This window comes from Mastigoproctus giganteus, chromosome 10 (genome assembly GCF_048544385.1).
Source record: "Mastigoproctus giganteus isolate SK-2022 chromosome 10, ASM4854438v1, whole genome shotgun sequence".
Taxonomy (NCBI): Eukaryota; Metazoa; Arthropoda; class Arachnida; order Uropygi; family Thelyphonidae; genus Mastigoproctus; species Mastigoproctus giganteus.
This window is the reverse complement of record NC_143584.1, coordinates 182,724,836-182,752,434: the sequence shown is the minus strand read 5'-3', so window position 1 is coordinate 182,752,434 and position 27,599 is coordinate 182,724,836. Positions and strand designations below refer to the sequence as shown.

General features: G+C 35.2%; 1 long non-coding RNA gene across 1 annotated transcript in view; it reads left to right on the top strand.

The window, feature by feature from the left end:
• The window catches only part of LOC150079605 (uncharacterized), a 41,786-nt gene extending 15,471 nt beyond the window's left edge, over nucleotides 1–26,315 (top strand). The window contains exon 3 of the long non-coding RNA XR_016547558.1: nucleotides 26,237–26,315. This is a non-coding gene — a long non-coding RNA (uncharacterized LOC150079605). The remainder of the gene's footprint in view (nucleotides 1–26,236) is intronic.
• The last annotated feature ends 1,284 nt before the right edge of the window (nucleotides 26,316–27,599 follow it).

Genomic DNA, 27,599 nt, shown 5'->3' with positions numbered 1-27,599 from the left:
ATGAGTAGTAAGGTCACTTGCCTCCTCACCACACACTTCTCACATTGCTTCAACATGCAGTAAACTCTTGTTATATATTGTTATTTTTTGGTTTTTAGGAGCATTAGCAACTAAGGCCATATTGCTCCGAGATATGCGGTGGTCATTCCCTGACCTTTCCGCATCCTCCGTATTTGGTGGTGACGGGCTCGAACCCCGGTCTAATCAAGAAGCGTGTGCTACGCACTGCTGCTCCTTCCCACCTGGCTACGGAGGCGCCGCTAAACTCTTGTTTTGATGGACTTCAGTTTAACAGACATTGAAAATAACGGACATTGTTCACTGAACAAGGTGACATAACTTCCTCACTCTGATGGTATTTACCATCAGTTAAAATATTTTCTCTGCCAGGATCCAGAATTTTCCTCACCATCAACTTCCACTAGCCTGCCATGTGGTCAGACATCAGCAGGCAGTTATCTGAACTTCTGCGAGAGTACTTGAGAGTTCTTCAGACTCTGAAGCCCTCGGTCAGAGGTTTCATTGCTGCTGTACAATACAACAAAATTTTTTATATTCTATTCCATATAACCTGTATGTGCAGCAAAATACAGTATTACAACACAATGTTTTTTTTTTTTACAGTAGATTTGTTTTTCATGATGATATAGCAACTTAGCAGCTTTATGCATTTCTTTAGAGTTTAATAGACAGGCCTTCCCCCTCCATATTAAAGTGAGGTGTTTTACTGTATTTCAGTACATTGATGAAATTTCCAATGTATAATGTAAACTTGAGCTTCATGCTAGGAATGAATGTAATATTAATAATGAAGGATGATGAAACCTTTATTTTTAACTCTTTGTTAATTTTTAACTTTTTGTTAAGGGGAAGTCTTGCCTGACCAATTTGATTGGATACTATGATGCATTCACAAAAGAACTGGATGCAGGGAATAACTTTGATATTATATACTTGGATCTTAGAAAGGCTTTTGATACTGTTGCACATGGAAGACTGCTGCACAAATTGGAGCAGTGTGGCATTGGAGACAAATTGCTGCTATGGATAAAGGGGTGGTTGAGGGGGAGAAGACAGAGAGTGGTAATCAATGGACACTGCTCATCGTGGACTAATGTTATTAGTGGAGTCCCTCAGGGTTCAGTATTGGGTCCATTATTGTTTTCTGTATTTATAAATGATATTGATGATGGTATATCAAGCTTAATATCCAAGTTTGCAGACGATACAAAGGTTGGCAGGGTTGTCAAGGACACTACTGACACTATGCTACTGCAACAGGATCTGGAAAGGTTGAGCAGATGGGCTGAGAGGTGGCAAATGAAGTTTAACATTGACAAATGTAAAGTACTACATATGGGAAACAGCAACCCCAGAGCAACGTATCAACTCTGTGGTACTACACTGACAGTGGTAGAGAATGAAAGGGACCTGGGGGTGGTTGTGCAGGCAGATATGAAGTTTTCTGAGCAGTGCAGATGGGCTGCAAGGGTAGCTCATGGTGTGTTGTCGATGATATATAGGAATTTTTCTAGCAGGGATAAGGAGGTGATTATTCCCTTGTATAAGGCAATGGTCAGACCACACCTAGAGTACTGTATACAGGTCTGGAGGCCTCATTTCAAAAAGGATGTAGAGATGCTGGAACAAGTACAGAGAAGGGCAACAAGATTAGTGAATGGAACAAAGGGGTGCTCTTACGAAGAAAGGTTTAAGTTTTGCAAATTACAGTGTCTGGAGACTAGGCACCGGCGAGGTGATCTGATAGAGGTGTATAAAGCCTTGAATGGTTTGAGCATGCTCAATGCTGATGGGATTCTTCCTCTTGCTCAGAATAATCACCTGAGAGGGCATAAATTCAAATTGAGAAAAGACAGATGTAGGATAGACGTGAGGAAATTTGCCTTTAGCCAGCGGGTGGTTGGTTAGTGGAATAGACTTCCATCCCTTGTCGTGGAAGTTGATAGCCTAAATAAGTTTAAGGCTCAGCTGGACAGGTATTTCGAACGAACAGAGGGGTGAAGTGGAAGTTGTTATTTTTTATTTATTTATTTGGTTTTTTTTTTTTTTTTTTTTTTTTGGCTGATGCCGCATAAGCTTGCTTTCTTGCATCAAATGCCTCTACTAATGCTAATGCTAACTCTAGCTAACATCTTTTGACGTTAGCTAGTATTAAAAATAGGAAGATTTTGTCCTACATAATCAGTATTATATTCATCCCTGGAATGAGATGTTGGTTAGTCTTTATACCAGTATGATCCTCCATTTCTGCCAATATATTAAAATAAGCTAATTTATTGAAATAAAGCCAGAGGAGTTTGCAAGATGAGAGAGAGCTTACAAGAACAGCACCGTATTTAGCAGTCAATATGAGCTAGAACCATGATAAACTCAAGCATGCGTATGCAAAAATAAAATGATTAAATAATCATTTTAATTTGTGTATAATACCACTGGTGAGCCACAGCATAGAGTTATAATGTACACCACCCAGGCCCACGGCAAGGTATCCATGTGTGCAAAATAAGTTTTGATACACCTATCATTTTTATGAATTTTGAAACCGACAATTTCAACAGATTCGAAAATCTGGTGAATTAGATAAATACTTAAATAATTGATTATACATTATATTACAATCAGAGCTGGTGCTAAGACCATGAGACCTAGTGCAGCTGTATTTCAGAAGCACACCTCTGTTGTATTTTTTTAAAGTTGTTCTGAATTTTGGTTTTACACTGTGCATATCAGTTATAATTTACTGCTTGAGTAGTACAGTGCTATGATTACTGTTCTTCAGCTTGTATGAAAAATGCCTAGGTTCAAATCTGTCAAGGCAGGAGGAATTTGTGGGCTTTATTTACATTGTCATCCAGTTATTATTTGGTTGAGGGTTGTGCATTATTACACCCAAAATTGTGGGGTTTTCATATAGGCACACCGACCACGGAATGCACGTAATTCACAGACATACACTGATGCTTCACAATACCCTTAGTTGCTTTGGCACAAAAGGAAACAGCAAACATTCTAAAATTTAATTTAAAATAAATATATGTATATGAAAAATTGCCGTAAATTACAGGTAACCTTCGTATAACATGGTAGTTTGGTTCCTACAAAATCTTGTGTAATTGAAACTGTTATACAGGACTAAGAGCCGCCAGTACAAAAAGGGGGCTTACATTCCAAAAGCTAACAAAAATATGCCATTTTTTTTATAACTATCTGTTAAGTAATAACTTAACATTTTAACTTTATTTTTATAATAGTAGTAACTTAAATAGTAATAACAGAACAAAGGTCTTACCTTACAAACTGTGATACTTATATGTGAGATAATGTACGTTCATTTAATTTTCTTTCTCTTCATCGCTGCTAAGCACAATCTCTTCTGCAGCATCTAGATTTCATGTACCTTCTGCACTCTTCGAAGTCACAATTATTTTTTATGGTTTCAAACAAGCACAAGTTCAATAGCACAGATCCTAACCCAGGGATCTCCCAACAAAATACAGCGGATCCCCGCTTTAAATGATACGTGAAAATCGGAAGAATATTTTCCAGTTAGAAAAATAAAAATAAATTTACGCTTGCATACATAGCTTAATTAATACATTCTGTAATATGTACATACTAATTGATATTTCTGTGCACTGACTTTTTTTTTTTTTTGGTTGTAAAAAAATTTAAAACAGTAAAAATGATAACAAAGAACACGGCACTCATGAAGTTACAACAGACACGATACAGAGTAATGAGTTTCTGAAAATTTATTTATATTTTTTATATGATTGAATATTTCATGGAAGGGGAAACACATTTCACCATAATAATGTGAAAACCCACAGAATTCTAGCTACTGGTACTATAGCAAATGCAAGAAGATCAAGTTTACTACCCATTTATAATTGATTACACTAACAGAAAAGACCAATAAAACCAGAAACTGCAAATTGTTTTATGGTAGTGACCTCCAGAAATGTGCTTTATAAAAATATCACAAAGGCGATAACGACTAGCGAGTCAACAGCAGGGATTCACAAAAAGGAATGGAAACATTTAAAATTACATCTAACATAATAGCAGGTTTTCCCCAGCATAAAAGCTCAAAAATACCGTGTTATACAAGATTTCCAGCAGTTCTCAAACTGTGTTAGAGTAAAACTTTGTTGTAGAAGTACAGTGTTGTGCGAGGATTGCCGCAATTTATCAATCGTGTTAGAGCGAAAGCATGTTGTAGAAGTACCGTGTTATACAGAGGTTGCCTTATACATAACATGAACAAGTGTGCAATAAACACATCATGAAATTCAATCAGTTTCCAAATTTGAACTGTTTTATTTGATTTTAATTTATACTTTGTTAAATTATTAGTTTGTTTAGAATGTTATCTGTTTCCTATTTTTGCTCACTGTAAATGCTGTGGAATGCTTTCATTGTGTACTTAGTTAACCATAATATATAAAGGGTACTATTAAAAAAATTTATTAGTACCCTTTATTCTAATATTATCCAAATATTATCATATTTGGAACATCAAGAAAGAAGAAAATGTTTTTATTGAAAATTCCTAATCACTTCAAAAAAAAAAAAAAAGATTTGGATTTGGAGAATTTAATCTAATCAGTAAATATTTAAAAAAGTAATCTGATTCCTTATTTAATCAATTGAACAATGCCTTGGAGATGCCTTTATATCAAATTTCTTTCTCTGTTTATTTTTTTGCACTGTATATGATGCAGAGAATTTAAGACTTTGGATCATACTGCAGATTTTTAAACAAGATTCTAAAACATCAAGTTTGCGCATTTTTAAAAAAATAAATTAGACATAGCTGTATATCTAATCATGGCCATGTTAAGATGGAAGCTTGGACATTACCTCATCTTGTTTATACTCTGGCACGACCACCAGGTGAGTAGAGTTTACAATAAATCAATCAATAGAAATGTTAATCATATTTAGTAGTCACAGACTTGAACCCTGGTCCACTCAAAGAATGTGTGCTACTGCTCTCACAATCCTGACGATTCGGCTATGTCAGGCCTTCTATTGAACAGTATCAATGGGATCCCTTCATAAAATGGTGCAATGACGAAAATGAATCCAGTGTTACTGTGACCATTTCTTGTAGTGGAGGACTGCATTCCGACATTTAAATCTTGACAGGGCCTTTCATCTAATAAATGGCAACCATGTAAATTTTTGAATTTTGACATTTTGAAACTTTGTAAATGTGAAGCTCAAAAATTCATTAAGTAAAATTCTGTTATATAGTGGAAATAAAAATAAAATGAATGCATGTAGGAAGTCCAATTTACGAATGCTTTTTGTTTCAAAAGCTCATTCATAGGTTAATTGTTTCAAAGTGGTAATGCATTTTTCCATAGAAACAATATGAGCATTATCACCTAAAAACTTTGTTTGGGGGCTTGTATGCTCCAGAAAAAAATCATTATAACTGACAGAAATGCAACAGATAGCTGAAGATGACTCATTTTACTTCCTACACTATACTAACATTATGGATGAGATCTAATGAGACTTTGAGTTGCCTATTGTTTTCTCCTGCATTAGTATTTTTCACAAGTGTCAACACATGACAGTACAATTACATAAAGTAAATTGAAAGGTTCATGAGGGGCTTTAGCCCTCCCAGCCTTGCTATGGACGTGCCCAGTGGTGAGCTGCAAATATTTTAACAGTGGGCTCGCACTTTTGCCGACTTTTTGATGTGAAACAACCTTTTGGAGGGGAGGGGGGGTGCCTACCGAGTAAATCTGATCGGTCACGGAAGTGACGTCACTTCCGTGACTGATCAGATTTACTCGGTAGGCACCCCCCCCTCCCCTCCAAAAGGATGTTTCACATAAAACCATCTACCGCTCGTGCTCGGCAGACGCGCGACTTTTTTATTTTTTTTTTTACAACTAGGGAAATATAATGGATACATTTTTTTCATGATAAAATTTTAATATTGCGAATAAAAAATAACAAAAATATTTCCCATATTACAAATAACGAATTATCACAAAACATTCTAGAATATAAAAACAAATACTGTATTACGTAAAAAACAAACTGTTTTAAAAAGGTACACAAAAATCACAGATTACATGAAAAAAATATTGCACAAATATTCAAGAAAATTTTCTTTTAAAAATTGCCATATGAAATTTACTTCTTTATTAATACTGACATAACGATCCGGATCAAATAGAAGCAATGGTTTTCCATTTAGATGTATGGTCATCATAATCTGCAACATGTTTAATTTTCAACATTATTCATTCATTTACGCAATATTATTTGATACGCTGAAAGCTCGCTCAGTTTAAGCACTGCTAATCGCAGTGGTTTCAAAGATATTTCTGGCTTTCTTAATTGTAAAGGGAATTTCACTCGATTTTATAGATAAACTGTCTTCGACAAAATCTCTAAAATCATTAATTTTTATTTCATATTTTATCAGAAAACAAATTTCTTATTCGGTTTTTAGTCTTGCCACAGAGATGAAAGTTCTTTCACAATTTCCGGTAGAATGTGTTTAAAATTTCTTTCAGTGATATGATTATTTTCTTTATTTAATTTAAAACCACCCTGTTCCATTAATAACTTATCCTGGATAAAACAATGCATTTAATAACTTGTCACGAGGTAATTTTACTGTTCTTACTTTCGATTTTGATTCCTTCAAATTCTTTCCACTTCAACATGCTCTCAATTTTAGCTTCATATTTTCCTTCAGAATTTTTCAAATTAGCAATAGCATTGATAGTTTGAATAATTAATTTATCTGCTTTTGCCATAGTGAATCTGTAAAGCTTCTGAAATGTAAGAGAGCTCCTGCAGGATGTTGATCATTAGTGCTAAATGGTTAAGAAATTCCAGATTTAAAAGTTGCTTTAACAATCCCAAATAAAAATAAATTTTCTGTTTATACTCCAGGGTGACTACACGGTCAGAGGAGTTCACAAGGTAGAGAGAATACAAGAAATAGCACCGTATTCAGTAGTCACAGTTCTTGAACCCAGTTCACTCAAGGCACGTATATTTATGCACTCGCACGCCTGACCACTGGTCTACGGCGGCCTCTGATTCAGAATGTTTGCGCAATGCAGGATAACTCCCTTAACTCGCAATTACTATTCGTAGCCTGAACACACGACCGATCTTTGTGGTTTCAACATCAAGTTCTTTAGCAATCATCCTTAATTCACGCTAGTTTTTTTTTTTTAATTATTGCCTGTATGCCATTATATTTTAGAACATTTTCTGTGCAGTGAAAGGATCGACAAAGTTTCAAAATCTGTCAACATTTCATCTTCGTAAAGTTTATATAATATCTTAGTTTCCTCAATCCACCCCCGCATACGTTGCTACTGTCACTAGTTCTTTGAATACTGCAAAATATCGGAATCACTCAGATATTCAGCTACTGTGACCATGTAAACATAGACAGGAGAAATTTACTGGAAGGCATGGATCACTCACTTCTCCAAAAAACATACGCCCGTTTGTCGGAGTAAAGGGGAACCACAACACAGATTGACCAGAGGCTATTATCCATGTCGGGAATCTTCTTAATCCTCTGACTGGCTATGGAAAGCATATTGACTAGTGCGATTTCTCGGAATGTGGCTGCATAAGTTTTACGGCCACCACTAACTTTGTGGAACGGTAATCCCTTTCACCCTTAATTCACTCTTTCTAATTATGTACCTAAAGGGCAGAGGTGAGAACAATGCATACAAAGTTTTCTCTCCTAATCTGTTCGTTACATGGAAATAATTTTCATTCTACGGAAACTACTGTATTTTAAATGTAATTACCAAGGGGAATTTTAAAAAATTCGGTATAAAGAAGTTGGTTAAACAGAGGTCCGACAGTAATTAAATCAAAAATGAAGCAATTTTAAAAAACATAACTGATCGATTGCGCCATTAAAATGCTGGAAATTGGGCCCTGTTCGCTCCACTGTAGTTTCGGTTCTGGATACTCAATAATTGCGCATTTAGGATTTCATTTGTAAAATAAATGATCGTCTCAACAATGGCTCGCAAATTTTCAAAAAAAATAATAATGGGCTCTCGCGAGCCCACTGTAGCTCACCACGACGTGCCTATGAGCATTACTGTACAGAAAGTATATGCACAAATATGAACTTTGTTATAAAAATTAAACTAATAAAATGGTTAGTTAACTCATAAATATTATTCAAAGATTTGTCCTTTGCATCATATTGTGTCTCCCCAGTGAATATTAAATTCTATGCACTGCTGATCTGACCAAAAGAAATGCAGGATAAATAGATTTATTTTCTCTGTTTTCAATTTCACATATCACTTTAACTCTATCCTCCACACTCACTGTTCCCATTGGAACAAAAAAGAATATTCAGTTGGTTTATTCTTTACTATTTGTTTGAGAGAGAGATATGCAAGATTAACACAGTGTACTGATGTGAATTTACTTAAAGATGTAACTACCACCGAGAGTAAAGGGAAAGGTTTTTGTTTTCGTAAAGGTAACTACAGTGGTCTCAGACACTTTTTAAATTCTATACAGTGGGATCAACTGATGATGTTACCAATGTTGAATTGTAAATGGGAAGCCTTCAAGGAATTAATCTTGGAAGCTATTAGGCTTTTCATACAAACTAAGAAATACTGTTTAAGATTTAGACCTAAATGGATGTCAGATGAACTAATGAAGCTCGTGGCAGAAAAGAAAAATGCGTGGGATGCATATAAATTATCAGGTGACACAGAAGCCTATGGCAAATATAAGCTAGTCTTTAATCACGTCACAAAGGAGGTTATGCAAGTGAGGGCCGATTACGAGAAATCCTTGGCAAAGGATGCAAAGAAAAACAACAAAGACTTCTTTACTTATGTAAACTCTGGAAGGAAGGGGATAAATCAGATTGGTTCACTTGGTGTTGGTGGTTTGACTGTTAGTAATTCTGCTCAGATAGCTGACAAACTGAATGAGTATTTTTAATCTACATTCACACAGAGGAATTCTGTAAGGAAGGGGAGGACAGAAGTTTAATAAACTCTAACGAAGCTAAATGATTTTGTAACAATGGAGGGCAAAGTGGAGGAGAAATTGTTGAAGTTAAACATAAAAAAGGCACTGGGGCAGATGGAATCTATCGAGTTATATTGAACTAGGCAGCAAGCAAACCCTTAGCCATAATTATGAGAGCATCCTTAGATTCAGGGGAGGTCCCCATGGACTGGAGATGTGCAAATATATCCCCAATTCACAAAGGGGGTTCAAAGGGCGACACAAATAATTAATTAATAATTAATGCCGACCGGACTAGCCGAGTGGGTAAAGTACCTGCCCGGCAACCCAAAGGTCGCGGGTTCGATTCCCGCCTCGGGCTTGGATCAAAGTACTGCAAAAACCTTGGGAGGTGCAATATGGCCACAGAAGCCGATGCGCCAACAACTACCAAATCAAAAAAAAATAAATAAATAAAAAATAATTAAAGACCCATTAGTTTAACTTCTATTCTGGGGAAAATAATGGAGTCACTGATTAAAGAAGTGATGCAGGATCACCTAGATAAGACTGCAGTAATAGTTCACACATAGCATGGGTTTGTTAAGGGAAAGTCTTTTTTTGACCAATTTGATTTGATACTATGATGTGGTCACAAAGGAACTGGATGCAAAAAATAATTTTGATATCATATACTTGGATTTCAGGAACGCTTTTGATACTGTTACACACAGAAGACTGCTGTACAAATTCGAGCTTTAGGGCATTAAGTTGCTCCAATGGTTAAAGGGATGGTTGAGTGGGAGACGGCAGAGTGGTAATAAATGGACATTGCTCTACAAGGACTAATATTAGCATTAGTAGAGGCATATGATGCAAGAAAGCAAGCTTATGTAGCATCAGCCAAAAAAAAAAAACCACTTCCCATTTCACCCGTCCGGTTACTCCAAATGTTTGTCTAGTTCAGCCTTAAATTTACTTAAGCTATCAACTTCCACAACAACAGATGGAAGTCTGTTCCAGCAATAAACTACCTACTGGCTAAAGTCAAACTTCCACACATCTATTCTATCCTCGATTTGAATCTATGCCCCCTCAGGTTTTTAATCTGAGCAAGCGGAAGTATCCCATCAGCATTGGGCCTAACTAAAAATAATATAAAAGTCCTTTAGTCACCTTGAAGTAAATATACACTAAAGCAGCAATATGCAATTTAGAAATGTATTTGTGCTATTGTAATCGATTTAATCGATTGTAATTGTAATAGGAGCCCTGTTGCCACATTAGGGGGAATTTGTTAGAAGGTCATGGAGTTGTCTGAATTGTCTGTTGCTTCTGGGGAGTAGAATTAACAATTTGTAATTAACATGGTAACATAGGGTTCAGTGTCAAGTGGCAACAGGGCTCCTACTCCACGTAGTAACTCTGTGATGCATACAGTTCAATGTAAAGGCCAGAATGTGTATGTTTAAGTGTAGGGTTTATGATGTGTAGTGTTGGGTTGTGTTGTTCTTCTGGCCGTTTAGCCGTGGGTCCCTATTGGGAGCCCATGTTGCACACACATATTTAAATGTGTGTGCAATATATATATATATATATATAGATATATATATATATATTAAAGGGGCTTCAAATTTAAATATGGCCAGGGCCTATTTCATCCTTAATCTGGTCCCTAGTTCTGTCAGGCCCTCCGTAGCAAGGTGGGTAGAAGCAGCAGTGCGTAGCACACGCTTCTTGATTAGACTGGGGTTTGAGCCTGTGACCACCAAATACGGAGGATGCGGAAAGGTCAGGGAATGACCACCTCATATCCCCGGAGCAATATGGCCTTAGTTGTTAATGCTCCTAAAAACCAAATAACAACAACAACGAGTTCTGTCATGTAGCTGACGACAAGTTGATCCCTGATATGAAGAAAGATATAACCTTGCACTCTACATTAAGCTTTGATGGAATAGTTTCATTATGTGGGGCAGTTGTACTGATTGAGAATATTTCCCTAATCTTATCATCAGCTTATAAAGTATTGCAATCTCACTGTTTCTGAACAGTCCATTCAACTTTGAATATCATGATGAGACATATGGTAAACATATAGTAAACTTCTTTCTGGGAGGATAGATTTTGAGCATTTTTTACAGCTGTACTCTTTATTTTTGTTGTCTTTGATATAACAGAAATAAAAGGAGTATTTAAGGTTAACACATTATGGCCTTAATTCTGGTCCCTTTCAAAGTTATTGGCTGCAACTTTTGCCTATCTCTGTTTCCACCTCTCAAAACCAGATGGTTCTATTGCCACATCAGACAAAGATAAAGCCAACCTGCTAGCATCCTGTTTTTCTTCCAACTCATGTATTGATGATCTTGGTAAACCACCTCCTGCCATTCCCAGTAACACTGCATTCAGTGCCTCCTGTGGTCTTCTGTAAAAAGAATGTCAGAAGGATTTTGAACACCTTTGATGCTGAGAAAGCTCCTGATGGTATTTCTCCACTTCTCAAAACCTGTGCTCCTGAACATACTCCTGTTTTTTGTTGCTTTTTTTAACTCTCCTATTCCAAAGGTGTTTTCCATTCTGCTTGGAAATTTCCTCATATCCAGCCAGTTCTTAAAAAAGGGTGGCAAATCGCTCTCATCTAATTATCATCCCATTGCACTTATTTATACTCTTTCTAAACTAATGGAGAAAGCAGTTAACAGCAAACTCTTATAAACTATTTAGAAACCTTCCATCTGATCAATAATCACCAGTATGAATTCCATCAGTGTCAATCCACTGGTGATATTCTGGCTTATGTTACCCATCTATGGACAAATTCAATACAAAAATTTAGTGAAACTGAAGCAGTTGCTCTTGACATTTCAAAGATTTTTGATCATGTTTGGCATAAAGGTCTTCTAAATAAGCTTTCATCTTATGGTTTGCCAACTGTTTTTTATAATTCAGTATCCATTTTTCTCTCTGACTGCTCACTGCAGATGATGGTAGACGTCTCTTTGTCTTCTAACTTCTCCACTAATGCTGGTATTCCCCAAGGTTCAGTTCTTCTCCTACTCTTTTCCTCGTGTATATTAATGACATTCTTCCATTGACTGGAAATCTTATCCATAGTTTTGTTGATGATAGCACATTGCATTCCACTTTCCAGTTTGAGAAACCTTTCCCTGCTCAAATAGCTTCAACTTTTCAAATATCCACTACCGATTCCTTAAATTCTGACCTCTAGGTAATTCTCCAGTGGGGCAAAGATAACTTAGTTGATTTCAATCCTTCTAAAACTCAGTTCTGTCTTATATCTTGCAAAAAGGATTCTTTTGCTTCTGTGCTTATCTTTGATGACACTCTCATTTCTAGGAAAGATCATATATCTCTGTTGGGGATTACCCTGACTTCTAATCTCTCTTGGCATAAGCACATTACAAATATTGCTTACTCTGTATCTAAAAAAATGGGTTTCTCTTTTGCTCTCGGTGTTAATTTTCTTCCAGACAGCTGTTTGCTCTGTACAAATCCACCCTACCATGAAATATTGTTCCCACATCTGGGGCAGTGCCTCTGAACCCTCTCTCAGGCTTCTAGATTCCATTCAAAGAGAGTAGTTAGGTTAATTAATGACATCTCTAACAGAGTCTCTCCACTCTGTCTCATAGATGTTTTGTTTATACTGCATGCCTTTTCTATACTTCCATGGGCACTATTCATCTGAATTGGCTTCTTTAATTCCTGTTCTCTCTTCCAAAGCAGTCCGAACAAGTGCCACAACCAGTCAACATCCTTTTATTGGCCAAATTCCAATTGACAGAACCAACTTTTCTTCTTCCTCATTTATTCATTCAAGTTCCATTTTCTGGAACAACCTTCCTTCATACATATTCCCTGAAAATACAATCTACAAAAATTCAAGTCTAATGTCAGAAGTATCTTCTTTCATCTTGTCAACCTACAGCCCATGCATGGTACTAAGTACTATAGGTTCTAATACTTTTTATGTTTGGGGTTTTCATAAAGAATTAAAATAGGAATTTTTATTAAAATAAAAATTGTGATTCATTGAGTTTTGAAGAAGCACCATAGTTAAAATTACAGATAATCCTTTTTCTTAAAGTAGGTATGCATTATTATACTGCTGAAATTTATAAATTGCAGCAGTATAATAAGTATTTAGTCATATATGACTAAATTAATAAATATTAATAATAATTAATATAGGTCAGAATTTCAGGCGTGGCATTTTGGACAGTATGGCACAGAAAAAAAGACTACCTGCCTGCTTTAAACAGTTTCTGAAAGAATTATGTTACTTCTCTGTACAAGCAGTTTAGTCAGGTGAGTGGGGATAGACAGATTGACTTAATCATGCTAAAGGAAACACTAATGTATGCCTAAAATTAGTGGCAGTTCAAACCAAAAATTTTTAATACAGACACATCCACTTATTTTATGTTAGGTTAAATGTGCATACTTACTTCCCATTAATATTTCATCTCTTCAATGTGTGCAGATAAGTATAAGCAGATGACTGCAGCTTACTGCACTCCAACCTGTTTGAAGCAAACACACAGTAATACAAAATACAGTTATTTTAAAATTACTTTATGGAATGGAGAAGTCTGCTAGAATATTATATGTTTGTCTGTTGATATGATCAGGATTAGCAACTAACTTATAATTAGCAGCGAAGACCATAGAATTTTGCAATAATGTGGTTTTTACATCAAGCATTAGACTGACATAATACATTCACTGAATACCCTAAACAACTTGTATAGACAGGGTTTATGTAGATTTTATTTAATTTATTTTTTTATTGTATATATGCTTTGTGCCATCCATCATTCTGCCATTTTATCACTAATACATTTTTTATATTAATGTTAAAATGGCAGATATAATTTAGGTTTTTTTTCTCCAATGAAAAAAAAAGACACTTTTCATTTTAGATTTGAATTTCTGTAGCTTGTGATTTTTGAGAAATACATGTAAAGGAAAATTGTTCCAAAGTAAAGAAGTAGAAGGGATAAATGACGAAGAGGGAAGCTGGTTTTGTGAATATGGAGCAGGACAGTGAACGGACGTTGATGGTTGAAGCAAATGTTCAGACTGGTTTGTAAGAGAGTGATGGAATTACAGATACAGATTTAGAGGAATAATGTACAGTAAGTCCCTGACTTACGTAAGCCCGAGTTACGCAACTTTGGACTTGCATAAATTTTTTTTTTCACCAAAATTTTTTTTTTTTTTTAGGATTGTAAAATTTAAAACAGAAAAAAAAATAATGATAAGCAATCAATAACTACAAATACACCACGCACAAATTGCACAAGTGAGATATGGAGTAACAAGCTTAAAAAATAGGAATGACGAGAAGATACTGAAAATTTATTATTTTTTTTTTTATATGACTGAAGATTTCAGTGAAGGGGGTACACATTTCAACATAATAACATAAAAACACACAGAATTCCAGCTATTGGTATTATCGCAAATGCAATAAGATCAGGTTTACTACCCGTTTAATGAATTATAATGAATTGCACTAACAGAAAAGCCCAATAAACTGGAAACTGCAAATTGTCTTTATTGTTTTACGGTAGCGACCTCCAGAAATGTGCTTTTATAAAATGTGAGCTCACGTGATGTGATAATAGTGTGTTAGCATTAGCATTGACACATGATGCAAGAAAGCAAGCTTATATAGCATCAACCAAAAAAAAAAAAAAAAAAAAAAAAAGGGAAAAAAAAAAACACCCTTATTTTGCCCATCCACTTGCTCCAAATGTTTGTCAAGTTCTGCCTTGAATCTATTTAAGCTATCAACTTCTACAATGACAGATGGAAGTTTGTTCCACCAATCAACCACCTGCTGGCTAAAGGCAAACTTCCGCACATCTATCCTACAACCATCTTTCCTCAATTTGAATTTATGCCCTCTCAGGTGATTATTCTGAGCAAGAGGAAGAATCCCATCAGCATTGAGCATGCTCAAACCATTCAAGGCTTTATACACCTCTATCAGATCACCTTGCAGGTGCCTAGTCTCCAGACACTGTAATTTTCAAAACTTAAGTCTTCGTAAGAGCAACCCTTTGTTCCATTCAATAATCTTGTTGCCCTTCTCTGTACTCGTTCCAACAGCTCTACATCCTTCTTAAAATGAGGCCTCCTGACCTGTATACAGTACTCAAGGTGTGGCCTGACCATTGCCGTATACAAGGGGATAATCACCTCCTTATCCTTGCTAGAAAAATTCCTGTATATCATTGGCAAGACACTGTGAGCTACTCTTGCAGACCGTCTGCACTGCTCAGAAAACTTCATATCTGCCTGCACAATTACCCCCAGGTCCTTTACATTCTCTACCACTGTCACTGTGGTACCACAAAGTTGATACGTTACTCTGGGATTACTGCTTCCCATATGTAGTACTTTACATTTGTCAATGTTAAACTTCATTTGCCACCTCTCAGCCAATCCGCTTAACTTTTCTAGATCCTGTTGCAACAGTGTACTGTCATTAGTGCATTAACAACCCTGCCAGCCTTCATATCGTCTGCAAACTTGGACATTAAGCCTGATATACCATCATCAATATCATTTATAAATACAGAAGGTGCCTCCGTAGCCAGGTGGGCAGGAGCAGCAGTGCGTAGCATACACTTCTTGATTAGACCGGGGTTCGAGCCCGTGCCCACCAAATATGGAGGATGCGGAAAGGTCAGGGAATGACCACCGCATATCCCCGGAGCAATATGGCCTTAGTTGCTAATGCTCCTAAAAACCAAATAACAAACAACAAACAAACATAAATACAGAAAACAACAATGGACCCAACACTAAATCCTGAGGGATTCCACTAATAACATTAGTCCATGAAGAGCAGTGTCCATTGATTACTACTCTCTGTCTTCTTTTTACTCTGTCTTCTTCCACTCAACCATCCCTTTATCCATAGCAGCAATTTGCCTTCAATGCCACACTGCTCCAATTTGTGCAGCAGTATCAAAGGCTTTTCTAAGATCCAAATATATGATATCAAAGTTATTCTTTTCATCCAGTTCCTTTGTGACTACATCATAGTATCCAATCAAATTAGTTAGACAAGACTTCCCGGCGCCTCCGCAGCCATGTGGGAAGGAGCAGCAGTGCATAGCACACGCTTCTTGATTACACCGGGGTTCGAGCCCGTCACCACCAAATACGGAGGATGTCGAAAGGTCAGGGAATGACCACCGCATATTCCCGGAGCATTATGGCCTTAGTTGCTAATGATCCTAAAAACCAAATAACAAACAAGCAAACAAACAAACAAGACTTCCCCTTAACAAACCCATGCTGTGTCTGAGCTATAACTGAAGTATTTTCCCCTTAACTCTGTGAAGTTCTTTACAGAATTTCATTTTGACTATTATCATGGTGCTGACTAAGAATAAGTGACAGAAATACCAGTAAAATCTACAAGAAAAGGAAAGCGGTTGATTTGGTCAGAAAATTAAAATAATAAGGATGTATGAAAATGGTCAAAAATTAACAAGTATCGCGTGGAATTTAGATTTGTCAATGACGAACACAATAATAAAGGACAAAGAGAATACGAGAAGGGGATCGGCACCAATGAATCAACTATAATAATCAAGGCTACAAAATACATATCAGTTTTTACAATACAATAACATGCGTTTATGTTTTCTTTTTTAATGTGCCACTCCGGCTACTTCACTGCTGTCCCCTTTTCTTCACCTGGAATTTCCCTTTGGGACTATTTAACACAATATGCATGCAAGCAACCAGGGCCTTGTTAAGATGGAGGTAACTGCATCTGTCGGCTCTTTGAGTTACAAAATGAATAGTGTCAGTGGAATCTTTTTATGTAGTTAAGTGGTGGCAGAATTAACACTGTTTATTGATGGGACCTTTTTGTGTATTGAAGAGGAGGTGGCATTTTCTTATTCCATCAATATATGTAAAATAATCCTCACAAATTAGAGAAATTCCATCAGAATATTAAGTTGGCTATTTCAAAAGTAACTGAGGTAACTATTCACTGTGTTTCAAGAAACATAGTAAAAAGGGTGAATGTTTGTTACACCGGAAGAAGTCGCAATTTCCATATTGTGGGTTTTGAAGCTTTTCAAGATAATCTTGTATGAAATAGAGATATAATATTTATGTTATATCTTTATCTATTAACTGTTATATCTCTATTTCATACATGCTTATCTTTAAAAGTAAAAAAACACTAATTGGGTAGTACCGATTAATGTTTTGCATTTTTTTTTTATATGCTACATATTTATTATTCTGATTCAACTGAAAATTTTGATTGCAAAAATGAGTACCCTCTACTTGTTTGCTAGTGGTTCATTATCACTAAAAGTATGGTATCTGGTACAACACTGAGTGAAAAAACTTCAGTTTTGAGACCTGTTATGTATGTAAAGAACAAACATACATAGCAGGTCTTGAAATGGAAGATTTTTCACTCAATATCATACCAGATTTTATAACTTTATAAGACAATAGGAATTTCTGTTATTACTCCTTAGATAAATTATGGTACTTGACAAAAAAAAAGTTTGATTGGTGGGAGAAGACTGCTTCTATTAGATGGTTTTGACAATCTTATGGGGAGGCACATAAATGATACTGGCACAAGCTAGATGAGTGGGGTTAGTGTCAAATCGCTTGCCAAAGTGTACAAGCATGCACCAGGAACAAGCTGGCTTTTTGGGTGGTCATTCAATGACTAAAGCTTTGAGGACTGACTGGTATGGTAGATTTATCCATTTTAATGTTTAATTCCAGTTTAATATTTTCAAAGATTATGATATAAAACAAAATTTATAAAATATGCTTATCATACTATGATACAAAGCCATCTCTGAGCAGGTGCATACAGTACTTTAAGCTGGTCCTGCCCGCATAATGAATGTATTTCCCCCCTCTCCATTTCACATGCACACACTGATAACTTATGTCTGTGCTTGAAAGTGAAGTGGGACACCCTACAAAATGGGTTGACATAACATTACCAATTCACTTCTAGTGCATGCTATCATTATGTAATGACAGAACTCTATACTATCATTATATTGCCATAGCAAGAAAGCCAGAAGTTTTGGGTAACACTGTTTTTTTTTAACATGGAGGTCCTATGGATTAGGAGTTCCTATTTATTAGGAAATTACTGTGCCTATGGTTCTTGAAACATGACCCAACACTTCTTGCTATGGACTGAAAATATTGATGTAGCACCTTAGATGTTTCACCAAAGCCTTCTATTCGTGGTAAACTTCTGCCCTGTTCACTTTACATTTCTTTGTATTACCAGAAAAAAAGGAAAAAGTGGTCAGCATATCAATTTAGTTAATATTTTGAATGTTTTACACAAAATTGAATAATTTGTAGTGAAAACTTCAACTGATGAATTATAAAAATTGCCATGTAGAACTTTTATTAAACCATTTCTAGTTTAAAATGGGAGTGTCTAGTCATAGTGACATTTTGAGTACTTTTCATAAGGATATTGTGGAGGAGGAATAAAATTCAGACTAATAAAAATCTTTCCAGTGATAAGGCCTGAGAAAAGTGATTTTTATAACTGGTGTTCATGAATATGTTTCTTTAACCCAGGGCCAGATTTACGCATAAGCTAGACAAGCTACAGCTTAGGGCCTCTGCATCAGTATAGAAAAAATAATAAAAAATAAATAATTTATAAATAATGAACATCAGTATACAAAAAAATGAAAATTATTGTTGTTATTATAGACTTTTTGCTTTTACTTGTTGTAAAAAACAATTTATCACAATATACTTTTGGTTGTTTTTACAATGCACACCTATTTTTGGAATCAATAAATTATGAATGTGACGATGGTAAGTGTCAAATCTAAGATTGTTTACTGACTTATAGGGGAGAGTGGGGCAAAACCGGATAGTTAATCTTTTGTCAAACAGTTTTCTTTCAGTGTTTTATGTTTGTTGTTTTTTGTTGTTTGGTTTTTAGGAGCATTAGCAACTAAGGCCATATTGCTCCGAGTGTTTTATGTTAAGAATAGTTTAACAGTAATATACATATTATGTATATTATGTATCTAAAACAGTATTATTTAATGAAATAATTATTTTTATTTAAATTGTGAGGTGAGTTAGAAACATATTTTATGTAACATAATTTACAGATAAAAATCAATCGACAATAATAAAATAAAAGCAGTTGAGTAAATAATTATTATTTACTAAAGTTTGAAAATTTTCATTTTTACTATTTTTTCATTTATCTGAAATAAATTTTGTTTAGGATTAAAAATGAAGAGAAGTTTTGCAAGCGGGTGTAAAAAGAAAAAAAATAAGAAGTTATTACAGGCTCATTTATCTAGTTTGCCCAAAGTGGATGCTTATTTTAAAGTAACACAAATAAATAAAAATTCATCTATTGAGGATCGACTGGACATGTATCATTACCAACTATTCCTACAGATATTTCTAGTACAATTACATCTAATCCTGATATTGTATACTATAAAACAGAAACTATTCCTGTAGATATTTTTAAGGCATCTACATCTGATTCTGATATTTCAGACTATGATACAGAAAAGAAACAACAAACCATCAAAAAGGACCTGTTGACTGTCAACACTGGAAGGATTCATTTGAAAAATCAAAACAGATATTTAAAAATCAACTAAGGTATTTCTTCCAAGGACGCTTTCACTCAACAAAAATTAATGGTGACAAGTACAGTCGAGAGTGGCTAGTATATTCTCCATCAACTGGATGTGTCTACTGTTTTGTATGCAAGCATTTTTCAAATTCAAGTTGTACTTTAGCCAATGAGGGCTTTAAGAATTGACAAAATCCCATTTTAATCAAACAACAGGAGAATTCGACTGATCGTAGAGCAGCTTTGTACACGTATTTATCAAGAAAAAGTGGATCCACTTTAGATAAACGAATCATAAAAGAACAAAACATATTGGAGGCATGTGCTTCAACATATTTTTGCAGTTATATCTACTTTTGCAGAACAAGGATTGGCATTTCGAGGCGATGGCAAGAAATTTAATTCATCTTGAAATGGAAAGTTTCTCGGATTATTAGAACTTTTTTTTTTTTTTTTTATGTAAACCCCAAACATGAGAGGTATTAGAACCTATAGTACTTAGTACCGTGCTTGGGTTGGAGGTTGAGAAGACGAAAGAAGATATTTGTTGACATTGGACTTGAACTTCTGTAGACTGTAATTTTCAGGAAATACATATGAAGGAAGGTTGTTCAAGAAAACGGCAGTTGAATGAATAAACAAGGAAGATGAAAAGTTGGTTCTGTGAGTTTGAAGTTGGACAGTAAATGGATGTTGGCTGGTGGCGGCACGTGTTTGGACTGTTTTGAAAGAGAGAGAGCGGGAATTATAGAAACCAATTCAGAAGAACAGTGCCCATGGAAATAACTGTAGAAGAGGCATGCAGCAGAAACAGTACATCTATGGGACAGCAAGTGGAGAGACTCTGTTAGAGATGAATCATTAATTAATCTAACTGCCCTCTTCTGAATGGAATCAAGAAGCCTGAGAGAGGTTTTGGGGGCACCACCCCAGATGTGGGAACAATATTCCATGGTAGAACAGATTTGCGATTTATACAGAGTGAACAGCTGTTTAGAAGAAAACCAATGCCGAGAGCGAAAGAGAAAACCAAGTTTTTTAGATGCAGAGGAAGCAATATTTGTAATGTGCTTGTGCCAAGAGAGATTAGAAGTCAGGGTAATTCCCAAAAGAGATATATAATTTTGCCTAGAAATCGGAGTGTCACCAAAGATCAGCATGGGAGCAGAAGAATCCTTTTTGCGAGATATAAGACAAGACTGAGTTTTAGAAGGATTGAAATTAACCAAATTGTCTTTGCCCCACTGGGGAATTACCCGGAGATCGGCATTTAAGGAATTGGTAGCAGATTTTTGAGGAGTTGAAGCTGATTGAGCAGGAGAAGGTTTCTCAAAATGGAAAATGGAATGCAATGTGCTATTATCGGCAAAACTATGGATAGGGTTTCCAGTCAATGGAAGAAGGTCATTAATATACAGGAGGAAAAGAGTGAGGGAAAGAACTGAACCTTCGGGGACACCAGTATTAGTGGAGAAGTTAGAAGACAGAGAGCCATCTACCATCACCCTCAGTGAGTGATCAGATAGAAAACTGGATAACCAATTACTAAAAACAGTTGGCAAACCATAAGATGGACGCTTGTTTAGAAGACCTCTATGCCAAACATGATCGAAAGCCTTTGAGATGTCAAGAGCAAATGCTTGAGTTTCACCGAACGTTTCCATTGAATTAGTCCATAAATGGGTAACATAAGCCAGAATATCACCAGTGGATCGACACTGGCAGAATCCATGCTGGCGATTGTAGATCAGATGGAAGGTTTCTAGATAGTTTAAGAGTTCGCAGTTAATTGATTTCTCCATTACTTTAGAAAGAGTAGAAGTAATTGCAATGGGATGATAATTGTATGGGAGGGATTTGTCACCCTTTTTAGGAACTGGCTGGATATGAGCAAATTTCCAAGCAGAAGGGAAAACACCTTTGGAATAAGAAAGTGGAAAAAGGCGGAAAAGAACAGGAGTAAGTTCAGGAGCACAGGTTTTGAGAACAAGTGGAGAAATACCATCAGGACCTGGAGCTTTCTTAGCATCAAGATTTGTCAAAATCCTTCTGACATCCTTTTGATGGAAGACCACAGGAGGCATTGAATGGAGTGTGTTGGGAATGGTGGGAGGTGTTTTACTAAAATCTTTAATACATGAGTTGGAAGAAAAATGGGATGCTAGCAGGTCAGCTTTATCCTTGGCTGAAGTGACAACAGAACCATTTGATTTCGACAGAGGTGGGAGCAGAAATGGGCAAAAGTTGCGGCCAATAGCTTTGGCAAGAGACCAGAATGCTCGGCTACCATTAGGACAAGAAGCAAGTTTTCTATTCTTAGCCTGTTCAAACTCTAGTTTGGACTGATTAATAACTGCCTTACAAGTGTTGCGAGCTTTGGTGTAGGCAGAAAATGAAACTGAAGAATTAGAAACAAGCCAATTACGATATGCAATGTTCTTCTCTTGAACAGCCTTAGCACATTTATTGGAAAACCAAGGTTCAGATAAAGGACGAGATTTTAAAGTGGAATTTGGGATAAAGGATTCCATTCCTGCAAGAATAATCTCACTGACACGATCTGAGCAAACGTTTACATCAGAAGTTTTGAAACAGTAATCCGACCAAGGAAAAGAAGAAAAGAAATCTTGCAGGTCATCCCATTTTGCATTCTTGTAATGCCAAACAATACGAGGTTGGGAATAGCCGTGAGATAAAAGCTCCATTGGAGAAGAGACAATCACCAAGTTGTGAACTGAGGTGTCTAAAGGACCTCTCACTTCGACCGTGCACTTAGAAGGGTTGTTTGTGAGAAAAAGATCAAGCATGTTGGCTGTATGGTTAGGATTGTCTGGTATTCTTGTAGGTAAATGAACAATCTGTGTAAGGTCATTAGTAATTGCAAAAGCCGCAGCATCTCGACCAGCTGGGTCGGTGTGACTGGAAAACGGAAGCCAGCTGGAGTTGTGAACATTAAAATCACCAAGGAAAATTACTTCACTGTTAGGAAAGTTGGACTGGAGAAAGTCAAGTTGCAAAGAGAGGAAGTCAAAGAGCTCCAAGTGATTAGTGGAGTTGGGAGAACGGTAGAGACAACAGATGAATTTGACACAATGAGGTAGAGAGATTTTAAGCCAGAGGAGATTCCAAATTACCAAGTCTCTGACAGGGAATATCGGAACAGATATATGCACAAGTACCACCTTTGAGACGAAAGGAATCATACAACAAATAATTTGGGCAACTGAGATGAACAGTAGTTGAATCAACCGATAACTGAGATTCTGTCAGAAAAAGTGCATTGGTTTGGCAGACTGCAAGTGGAAATGGAATTGAGATTAGAATTGGCAAGAAATTTAATTAATCTTGAAATGGAAAGTTTCTCGGATTATTAGAACTATTGGTTATTATGGGAATTCTTGGTCTGGAAAGCCATTGTATTTATCTAAAACAACATGCGACGAAATTATTGATTTAATGGCTGAAAAAGTAATAAAATCTATTTTGAAGATTTAAAAGAAGCTGGTTATTTTAGTTTGTTGATTCTATGCCTTGATCTGTCACATGTTGATCAATTAACTGTTATTGTAAGATATGTTTGTCCTCGTGATGGTTATCCCATTGAATAAATTTACTGTGTCTACACAACAACTGCAGCATGGCCGACCAAATATAACCACATTCATTTCAATAGAAAACCATTCTGGAAAAAATTCAGCCAATTTGATACATGATTATATTATAAATGAATGTAACGTTGATTTTAGCAAGTGTAGACAACAGTCCTACGATAATGCAGCCAACATGTCCAGGGAAATATAAGGATATGCAGCAAAAAAGTTTAGAAAAAAATAAATATGCCATATATATTCCCTGTGCCAGACATTAGTTATATTTGGTCGGCCATGCTGCAGTTGTTGTGTAGACACAGTAAATTTATTTGCAATTTTGCAACAAACCTATACACATTTCTCTGCTTCAACAAAAATGTTGAAGAGACTGCATTGCTTCTGAGCAGTCTTGTCAATGATATACAGGAATTTTTCTAGCACGGATAAGGAGGTGATTATCCCTTTTTATAAGGCAGTGGTCAGGCCACACCTTGAGTACTGTATACAGGTCTGGAGGCCTCATTTTAAGAAGGATGTAGAGCTGCTGGAATGAGTACAGAGAAGGGCAACAAGATAAATGAATGGAACAAAGGGTTGCTCTTATGAAGAAAGGCTTAAGTTTTGCAAATTACAGTGTCTGGAGACTAGGCACTGGCGAGGTGATCTGATTGAGGTGTATAAAGGCTTGAATGGTTTGAGCATGCTCAATGCTGATGGGATTCTTCCTCTTGCTCAGAATAATTGCCTGAGAGGACATAAATTCAAATTGAGGAAAGTCAGTTGTAGGATAGATGTGTGGAAGTTTGCCTTTAGCCAGCGGGTTGTTGATTGGTGGAACAAACTTCCATCTGTTGTTGTAGAAGTTGATAGCTTAAACAGATTCAAGGCAGAACTAGACAAACATTTGGAGCGAGTGGATGGGTGAAATGAGAAGGTTTTTTTTTTTTTTTTGGCTGATGCTATATAAGCTTGCTTTCTTGCATCATGTGCCTTTACTAATGCTAAAATGATGGTCTATTTTAATATCGGGTTTGGGATCCAAATCCAAAGTTCCAAAACGTCTTTCTGACACCAGATGGGAAGCACATAGTAAAGCTACGAGAGAGCAATTATCAATGTTTTAATTAAATTTCAGTATGATGAATACGAAAATGGCGAAACCAAAAGAGAAGCCTCTGTTATCCATGAAAAAATGGAAGAACTTGAATTTATGTTTATCCTTATATTATAGAATTATATATTGGAACAGTTTCACAAAAACAGAAAAATATTACAAGACCCTCAAACATCTTAAAGTAGATGTTCAGAACTGTATGCATATTTATCAGGTGTCATAAAAGAAACGTGAAATAGTTTCAATGAATTTGAACAAAATGCAAAAGAAATATTACCAGATAACGTAGATTATAAGAGTGCAAAGAAAAGAAGAAGATCTAAGAAAGTACAGATTAATGATTGAAATGCATTTGATATTGACGATCTTTCTGCAAGAGATAAATTTAAGTTAAAATATTTCATTCATATCATGGATTCCTCAGAAAGTAATTTACAAAGAGCTGAAGTATATAAGAATATTTCTCAAAAATTTTCATTTTTATTAAATTTTTACCAGACAGACAAAGATCTCAGAGAAATTTGTAAAAATTTTAGTAAATAGTTATCCCCAAGACATATGATAACTTATACGTATATAAAAAACATTTTCATCTGTATAAAAAGAAAAATTATTCTCAAACAAATGAGTTTCATTATCAAAATTTATACAATATAATAATTCAAGACAAAATAATTCAGTTTTTCCAAATGTTGAAACTGTATTTTCAATTTTCTTACCTTGATGATAACTAATTGCTCTGGAGAAAGATCATTTAGCTGGCTTAAGAGGGTAAAAAATGAAAGTTGTACATCTATGCTTCAAAACAATAATTTGAATCAATAATTTTTTGTTATTAATAATTTTTTTTATTAATCATTAAATAAAAAATTATTTTATTTATCTGTTACATGCAAAAAATTGCATTTATTTTATTTTTTTTAACAAAAATGAATGAAAATAATGTCTTTTGTTTTATTATATTATTAATTTAATTGTTATTATTTTTATTATTACTAATGTCAAAAATATCTGTTATTTTTTTAACAATTAATAAAAACGTATGTATTATTATGTGTTTAGAATTTTATACTCGCCCTTTGATGAGCATGAAATGCTATTAAACCTAAAATTTACTCTGTAGAAGGGGACCTCTTAAAAGTTATAGCTTAGGGGTCACAACAACCTTAAATCTGGCTATGCTTTACCCATTTATTAGATGTGTGGTGTTCTTAGGGTTGCCAGACATCCTTTATTTTAGCCAAACTGTCCTTGTCCTTTATTGAAATGAGAAAGGATGCAATTTGTCCTTTATTTTCATTTTTTAATGCCTGTGTCTTGTAATGGCAGTGGCGGATTTCTGCACTGGCATAGGAGGCATACGCTTCAGACCCCACATGTGCAGGGCCCCCAAACCAACAAAAAATTACAATTTCATTTCAAAGTTTTAGCTTAAAGCTTTAACAGGGGATATGTTAAACACCCCATCAAATGCAAAATCCGCCACTGAGAAATGAATTATAAAGAGATAATGTTAACCACTCTAGCCTCTCTGGCTCTTATATGTAGTTTCACGAACACCATGCACTTAACTTCATACTTCTCGATGAAATTATATTTTTTTGACAAAGCATAAAAACTTGCACCTGTATGGCCATGATCTAATTTTCATGAAAACCGTGCGACTGGTAGATAATTAATAAAATCACAGGTATTTGAAAACTCACTTTTTATAATATGGAGTTCAATGGCTTGGTTTAAACTGTTTTTCCCATAACTTTACAAAGAAACATTTATCTATTTCATTTATAAGATTATAGGCATCTACACATTTCATGTTATATACAAACATTTTTTATTTTTTAGCCATCAAAAATGGAATTTCCCCAAAAAAAGAAGAGGCTTTGGTCTTATAACAAAAACTGGGAGAAAGAATACGAACAGCTAGCTTCAACAAAAATGATCCTCATGAGGTGAGATGTCTCCTATGCAGAAATGATTTAAAGTTGATTATATGAGCATCTTAGCAGTTACTCAGCATAAAGACTCACAAGCTCATAAATCGGCTCAAAAATCGACAAATTCTTCAAATCGTCTTGATAGGTTTCTTGTGAAAAAGAATACGAAAGATTTAGTTTCTGCATCTGAAATAACTCATATTTATCATTCAACTAAGCATCACCATTCTTAACTCATTAGATTGTAGCATGAAATTGAACTCTAAACTTTAAAATGATTCAAAAATTGCACCAAAAATATCATGTGGAAGAACTAAATCTGCTGCCATTGTTTATAATGTTTTAGGTAAAAAAGCATTGCAATTTGTTTTGGATGACTTAAAACATCATGATCCACCATTATTTTTTTGTTTACAGATTGATGCTTCTAATAGAAAGAATATGAAAATGTTTCCTTTGTCAATTCAGTACTTCAACAAAGAATACAGTCCTACAAACTATTTAGTTGATTTTTTGAAAATGCTGAGGAAAGTGCAAATGGAATGTTTGAGTGCCTAAAAAATTCAATGAGTAATTTAGGATTGGATTGGCAAAGGGTACCTAGTTTCATTGCAGACAATGCAAATTGTAATTTTGGGAGTAAATAATTCCCTATTCCAAAAATATTAAGAAATTAAATGAAGACGTAATTAAAGCAAACTGTCATGCTAACATTATTCATAATTTAGCTAAATATGCTTTCAGTAATTTTGATATTGATATAGAAAATATTGTCTTGAAAATATATGGTCATTTTTCTGTTTCAGCTAAAAGAAGGGATAACCTTAAAGAATTTCATGAGTTTGCCAAAACAGAGTTTAAGGAAATTTTAAGGCACATACCAATTAGATAGCTTTCTTTACAACCATGTATAGAACAAATTTTGCTTTCATGGAAGGCTTTGAGCCTTTATTTCTTAAGCAAACCAAAGGACTGTTCCAAACAGCTTTTTAAAATCCTTCAAATTAATGAAAATTCAACAGAGGTGCCTATATAATTATAGAATTATATTTTCTTTTCTCAATGTATGCGATCAAAATAATTTTCAAAGCAATAAAAGAGCTTGAAAAGAATGAAACGTGTGCCAGTGATATTTTTTATATAATGAATGATCTAAAAAATTCACTGAAGAATGTCTTGATCAAAAATTTTTTGGGTATCAAGTTCATCAGCATTTTCAGAAATTAGACCCTGTAGTTAAACAGTAATAAATGATTTCAAAGCATTTCATA